Here is an 8,395-nt window from a genome sequence, read left to right on the forward strand (position 1 = left end):
AATTAGTTGTTTATGTGGAAATTCATTAACACAAGCAAATTCTGATTTTTAGCTTAGTCAACTTTACTTTGTGTATCTTATTACTAAGTCACAAACTAGATTCTTGCTTCTTATCTGTCAAATTTTGATGTCACTAAATCTTAAGGATGAACCACATGCTTGATAAGCCTCACTTATCAAAATAAAAGAAAAGAAAAGAAATTGAAGTCAGGTACTCCTTTGAGATCTAGAGTAAATTTGTGGAAGGGAAGACCCAAGTGCATTGCTGGTATAAGTTATATGCATTAGAAAAGCAAATAATTTTTTCTTGGTGACTTTTCACATTCTCTAATTACTAGAGAAATATACTAATAATAGCATAAATTATGATATCAGTTGTGACTCACTTACACTGAGAAGCCATTGTGAAAAAGAATGACAAAAGATGCATAAAATGAGCACAAACAGTTGAGGTGCACTTTTGCATAAATTCATTCTAATAGTAGACTTCATTATTAATGACAGATTTTAAGCACTTTTCTTAGTTATGCCTTATTTCTAAGATGTTCTAAAGTTTATCAGACTTTGATCTTTATCTGATATTTTGCTAATGCACACACTATCACTCCATATGAATGATGAAAATTACTGTGGTGATCAAGTTATTTCAGATAAACAGTCAAGTGTCATATGCATAAATTCCGAGGATAAGTTCTGATGGAAGTTCTGATGATTAAACTCTGAAGAAATAAGTCAGTATTTGTATGAAGAATCACAGTAACAAACATTCACTTTTTGAGTACAGAAGCCATGTTCTGTTGACTGTTAAAATCTGATAATAGTCAAGTTATGATATTAAATTCTTCTGGAAACTCTAATGCTTACGTGGCATTATTTATATACTTGACTTATTTGTGGTAAATACTGAAATAATCATATTTTATCAGAATATATTTAAGTGAGATAGAAACAGTCATAATCATTTGGGTTAGTGGTAAACGTGTTTGTCTTGAAAAACTACATGTGCATAGTAATTATTACTTATTTCCCATGCCCACTAACTCCTGCTTTAACTATTGACTATTCACATGTTGCCAGGTGTAAACTGTCTGCCATACTTCACATGGGTTGTATAAATAAGAAAGTTAAAAGATTTTACAATCTTTTACCTACTTCTCTCATTCTCTTATCTCTCTTATTTTCTCTCACCCACTAATATTCTCTGAAGTTCTTTTTTCATACATGCATTTTATCAAACACCTTGCAAACACTCTTCTTCTCACTTGATTTTTAATAGAAATGGCACCAAAAGACATAGTTTTCAATGGAGCTACGTTTGTTCCTATCAACTATTCAGCTATTCTCTCTAAGGATGAAGCTCTATCAGAACTTCACTTCATCCAAGACTTTTTGTCTCAAAGTGAAATAGGCTATGCACTGACCCAACCAGACACATTCTCAGGAACTCAAGTGTTGGAGTTCTGGAGGTCAGGAGTGTATGATGATGGTGGTGCCAATGGGTCCCCAAGTATTATCTTTACTACAGGGGATGATGAGCATGTGGTGACTTTGGCCATAGTTCGACAAGCACTTCATCTGCCAGACAACTGCATTTTTTCCACAGTTGAGGAGCCAGCTCTTCAATAGCTAATGGCCAATCTGGGCTATGAGCAAACTTTGGCAAAGCTTGGACAACTAAAGAGACCCCACATCACGAGGGAGTGACGTTTCTTCTTTGATTGTATCACAAGAACCTTTGCAAACAAGTGTTCAAACTTTGATGCAATTCCTATCCTCAGTCAACAAATTGGGTATGCTCTGATTAATCAATCTCATTTTGATTTTGCTACTGCTGTACTAGGATTTATAGGGGATAGAATGACAGAAGATAGAAATACTGTATATTTTGCTAGATTCTGTCAACTTATTTATAGCTTTTGTAACCCTGATACACCCCAATTAGCAAGTGAGCTGATTTCACCATTTAAACTTGCTAAAAGAACATTTACTAACTTATTATCTGCTGATAATAAGAAAACTGTTTTGAGACCCCTCCAAATTTCTACATATGTCAGATAGTTTCTGGTAAACTCTGACCCAACCAAATACACTACTAAATTTCCTGATGTCCAACCAACTCAACCTCCATCATCACCTACCACCACTACACAATCACCTCAAACTTCTCAACCACAACCACAACCTACCATCAGAACATACTTCAAACCAACACAACCCTCACAACAACAACCATCAGCACCTACCATCAGACCTTCACCTTCCAGGCCCAAAAGGGCAAAGTCTGTTCCCCAACCTCCATAAAAGAGAAGGAAGATCATTCTCAGGGAGAATCTGATAGTGAAGAGGAAGCACAGGTTAAAGAATCAGAACCTATGACTAATGAAGCTGAAAAATTAGTTTTTCAAAAAGATACAGAAGCTGAAGGGTCAACCCATCAGGTAAATGCTGAAGCTCAAAGTTCTGATACTTTGAAAAGGAAAAGAACTTTAAGTTCTGATGATAAGTGTTATGTATATATTGTGTACTTGATGATTTCATTAATAAAACACCTTGGTAGATTTTACTTAGTGAAAAATATAGCACTCGACGGATAAGGATTATAGTCCCGACGGATGATGATTTATTATCCATCGAGTGAGTAGCTTATGTAACAATAAGTTAGTAGCACATTTCTGCATACACATTGTTTAGATTCTGTAAGTAGTACTCAAGTCATGTTGACTTTAACTAGATATGCAGAATAGGTTTATTAATTGTACATAGATGATGTCTTGTAATTCTGCATAAATGAAATGAAGTCAAGTGCCAGATTGCTACCCGATGTATAAACAACAATGCCATTCGATGGATGATCAACAAGACAACCCGACGGAGGATCATGAACTCGACGGATGATCATGAACCCGACGGATAAAGAATTCAAACATCTGTTGACAGTGACAACACAATCATATGCGTCGAGTGTATGCAAATAGAATGTGGAAGCCTATTCAACTGGGTTTTAGAGAACAAAGAAGCATTGCCATTTCCATGCTATTATGAAGATATTCAAATATGCTGGAATAGAGTAATGAAGTAGCATAGTATTAGACTTGATAGTTTTTGTTTTATTATCCTGTCTTATTACTTTATAATTTTGGGAATATATATAAACCAAGAAGTAGCAAATAGAACAAGGAACTAAGCAACCAAGAGAGAAACATTTATAAGCTGTATTCTTAGCATTTCTCTACAATCTTAGTTGTTGACAATTTGTAAGCACCTGTGAGCTAATTGCTACACAGAGTTCTCTTGATATATTATATATCTCTGGTGGATACATTCAAATCCACCATAAAGTTTTTAAAGACTTGTGTTTTTAATTACTTGTGTTTTGATTCATTTCAAGTTATTATTCTACACTCTGTAAATCAATTCACACTGATATATATTTAAGTTAGAACAATTTTATTTGTGAAAAAGTTTCAAGAATTCTATTCAACCCCCCTTCTGTAATTCTTGTTGCATTGTTAAGGCACTAACAATTGGTATCAGAGCAAGCTCTTGATAAACAAAGAGTTTAAAGATCACAACAAAATAACAAGATGAACAAGAAGGATGTTGGAGTCAAGATTCCTTTTCTGGATAAAGATAATTACCATCACTGGAAGGTAAAAATGCATCTTCATTTACTTTCTCAAGATGAGGCCTATGTAGATTGTATAGAAAGAGGCCCTCATGTACCAATGAGAACTGCAACTGGAAATGAGCCATCTGTCCCCAAGCCAAGGCATGAATGGTCTGATCCTGATATTGAACAAGTCAGGAAAGATAAAAAGGCCATAAATATCCTGTTTAATGGGGTTGATGGTGATATGTTTGACAACATCATCAATTGCAAAATTGCCAAGGATGTTTGGGATACAATACAGATTATCTGTGATGGCACTGAGCAAGTTAGAGAAAACAAGATGCAGCTACTGATTCAGCAATATGAGCATTTTCATAGTGAAGAAAGTGAGTCTCTCACTGACATCTTTAGTAGGTTTCAAAAACTACTAAATGCTCTGAAGTTGCATGGAAGGGTCTATCAGACAAAAGACTCCAATCTGAATTTCCTTAGATCTCTTCCAAAGGAATGGAAACCTATGACAACCTGAAAAACCTATGAGCTTAAAATAGAGCAAGATGAGAGGATGGAGAGAGGAGAGAGGAAAGAAGAAAGGAGGATTTATTGCACTAGTTGCTGAGTTAGAGAAAGAGAAGGAGATGAAGATGGAAGCTGTTGAATCAACTTCAAAGGTCTGTGAAAACAAGGGCAAGGGGCTGGCTGCAGAAAATGAAGATTCTTTGAGCTAAGATGACATGGAAGATATTGATGAACATCTAGCATTTCTTTCCAGAAGATTTTCCTAGCTCAAGTTCAAGAAGAACTTTGGAGCAGCTAAGCCAAATAGAAACATGGTGGATAAATCAAAATTCAAGTGTTTCAAATATGGCTTGGCAGGGCACTTTGCCAGTGAGTGTAGAAAGTCAGATTCCAACAAAAAGAAGTTTGAGCCTGTGGATTATTAACAGAAATACTTTGAGTCGCTCAAACAAAAGGAAAGGGCTTTCATTACACAGAAAAATGACTGGGCTGCAGATGGTCTGGATGAGGATGAGGATGTCAGCTATGTCAATCTAGCCCTAATGGCCAAGTCTGATGAAACAGAGACAAGTTCTTCAAGTAATCAGGTAATCACCACTAACCTTGCATATTTATCTAAAGATGAGTGTAATGATGCTATAAATGACATGTCTACAGATTATATCATTTGCGTGTTACACTTAAGTCTCTCACTAAAGAAAATGCTAAAATCAGAGAAAACAATTTGTTTTTAAGTGAAAGGAATAATATGCTAGAGTCTCAGTTCATTGAATTTGAAAAATTAAGAATTGAGTGCAAAATTGCTAAGGATGAATTAACTGAGTCCTTGAAGAAAGAAGAGATCTTGAAGAAGTAGCTTGAACGAGAACAGGAGGTGATTAAGGCATGGAAAACATCTAGGGATGTTCATGCTCAAATCACCAAAGTTCAAGGGATTGAGTCCTTTTGTGATATAGCCTGAAAGAAGAACAAAGAGAAGCTGGAATCCAATTTGGTGGAAGGATTACTAACAGATGTAGACTCGATGGATGATGAGGGTCATCCGTCGGATAACAAAAAGGGTTATCCGTCCAGTGATATAAATCCTCATCCATCGACTGTGAGCAAGCCTGTGAGTAAAGCCAAGCTTGTCAAGTTAAATGAGAAATATGGATCAGTTTCCAAGAATTTTGTTCCAGGAGAATCTAGTCAAGTGAAGAAGGAGAAGAAGGCTAATGTTGGTCATATGAATGTCAAGCAATTGAGTAACAGACTTGAAAAGATTGAGGTTCAAAACAGAGGCTAAAAAGAAAAATAATAGAAATGGTAAAGTAGGGATTAACAAACACAATAACTACACACTTGATAAATATGCTCCTAGAAAAATCTGTGTCAAGTGTGGTAGTGTAAATCATTTATCTATTAATTGCAAATCTGCCATGCCTACTTCCATATCTATGCTACCTCACTTTCCCAATATGAATGTCATGCCTCCTATGCCTATGAATGCTATGTCTACACATAATATGAATGCACAGTTTGATAATATGCCATTTGCACCTAATCCTTATTATACTGCATTTAGTATGCCACAAATGCCATTTAGCATGCCTTACTGGAATAATATATTCACTAATAGCATGCCATTCCCTGTTAATCATAATATGCATGATAATTCTGCTGTAATGAATGGTTTCAAAGGTTCAACTCAAATGACTAAGGATGAATCTGATATCCCCAAGTCAAATGAGATCAAACCTAAGAAACAGAAAAAGAAAGCTAACAAGGCAGGACCCAAGGAAACTTGGGTACCAAAATCAACTTTATTTGATTTTGATGTGTGCAGGGAAATATAAAGAATCTATGGTACTTGGATAGTGGTTGTTCAAGACACATAACTGGTGATTCTACCCTGCTCACAGAGTTCAAGGAGAGAGCTGGCCCTAGTATTACTTTTGGAGATGACAACAAGGGTTATACTGTGGGATATGGCTTGATTTCAAAAGACAATGTCATCATTGAGGAAGTTACCTTAGTGGATGGTCTCAAGCATAATTTGCTGAGTATCAGCCAGCTTTGCGATAAAGGCAATTCAGTAACCTTCAACTCAGAAGCCTGTGTTGTGACTAATAAGAGGAGCAACAAAGTGGCTCTCACTGGTGTGAGAAAAGGAAATATGTACCTAATTGACTTCAACTCATCAAATGCAGAATCTGTTACTTGTCTTCTCAGCAAAGCAAGTCAGGATGAAAGTTGGTTATGGCACAATAAGCTATCCCATTTAAACTTCAAGACCATGAATGAACTAGTAAAGAAAGAAATGGTTAGAGGCATTCCTCAAGTGGAGTTTTCTAAGGATGGATTGTGTGATTCCTGTCAAAAAGGAAAGCAGATCAAAGCATCATTCAGGAAGAAGCTTGATTCAACAATTGAAGAACCTTTGCAACTGCTACACATGGATTTGTTTGGACCAGTTAATGTGTTGTCCATTTCAAGGAAAAGATTTTGCCTAGTAATTGTAGATGATTTTTCAAAGTTCTCTTGGACATATTTCCTAAAGTCTAAAGATGAGGCTAGTGAAATCATTATCAACCACATAAGGCAAGTCAATAATCATCCTGATTTCAAAGTAAGAAGAATTAGGAGTGACAATGGAACTGAGTTCAAGAATTCTGTCATGAGAGCATTTTGTGAAGAAAATGGAATTTTGCATGAGTTTTCAGCAGCAAGAACTCCACGACAGAATGGAGTAGTGGAAATGAAGAACATATCACTTATTGAAGCTGCCAGGATAATTCTTGAAGAATCTAAATTACCAACATATTTATGGGATGAAGCTGTAAATACTGCATGCTACACTCAGAATATTTCTCTGATTAATCAAGCAAAATGTATGACTCCCTATCAATTGTTCAAGAACAATAAGCCAACTCTAAATTTTCTTCATGTCTTTGGCTGCAAATGTTATATCTTGAGAAATCAAACTGATCAGAATGGAAAGTTTGATGCCAAAGCAGATGAAGGAATTTTTGTTGGATATGCTGTTGGTAAAGTATATAGAGTCTACAATCTAAGAACCAACATTGTGGTGAAATCAATACATGTTGTGTTTGATGATAAAAAGATTGAATGTAACACCCCTAAATCCGGGGTCGGGGATCCGGGTTGTCACGAGTTCCGTTTCCCTTATCCATACTTAATCTTAACAGTCAACCAACTGCTGCGTAATGTGACCCCACAATATACACACACACACCACAAATTATAGTCTCAGAGATGAATACAAAAATAACACAAGTCATTTTATTCCACAATTATAAACCATTTCACCTTAAAAGGGTTTCTGAATAAATTTACATATTCATTGCCATTGTTACAATTCATAAGTATACATAAGTCTCGTACATCAAAAGTTGAAAGCCTAGCATATTGGTAGTTCCTACCTCAGCTACAACGGCATCAACGCCTACAAGAAACTGCAGAATGTTTCCTATCCGCTAACGAATTGGGAGCTTAATCCTGTTCATCTTGTCTATCTGTTGTTGTGTGATGAAAAAAGAAAGCAATGGTGAGCAACAAGCCCACCAAAATAATATGTATAATAATCAACAATATATGAACATTCTCATAGTACTCATGAAAGTCTTGGTCAAGAAGAAGTGAACCAAGTTTGATATCTTAACGTGACCAAGTCGCAAAATATTTAGTATATATGTATATATACTTTTCAAAATCTTGGAAGTCCTCTTCCATGCATAATATACACAGAGTTCCAGTTTATAACTGTATAAAAATATCGTTGCAAGGCGATCTCATATATCTAACCTTGTCTCAACATTTTTGTGAAAATCTTTGTCATGCATAAGATAATCATTAACCAGATATAAGTTGAAAAGATGAAGTTACAAGATACTCCATTATACTTATATCTTTTCCAAATACTACTTGAACTACCACCGTTGAAGGTATAATCAGTTTCAAAAGTTCATCACATAGATGAGACTACAAGAAAAGACTTGGATAGATTCAATCTTTGAAATATCATTATAAATAATGAAGTGACTGTTGGATTTTTAACGCAGCGGGGGCATGGAAAAACACTTTTACACATACAAAATCCAAATAAAAGCATATAAATCGTGAATAAAAATTCGAGGGATCGAATCTAACCTTTTAAAATAATTCGGAGACAACGATCAGAGATCCTTAGCAGTTGCTCCTCAAGTGTGAAGCACTCCACCGGTATCCACCAAGAAAATGATGTTAAGGAGGAGGAAGGAGGTGGAG

Source organism: Apium graveolens, chromosome 1, assembly GCF_009905375.1.
Source record: "Apium graveolens cultivar Ventura chromosome 1, ASM990537v1, whole genome shotgun sequence".
Lineage (NCBI taxonomy): Eukaryota > Viridiplantae > Streptophyta > Magnoliopsida > Apiales > Apiaceae > Apium > Apium graveolens.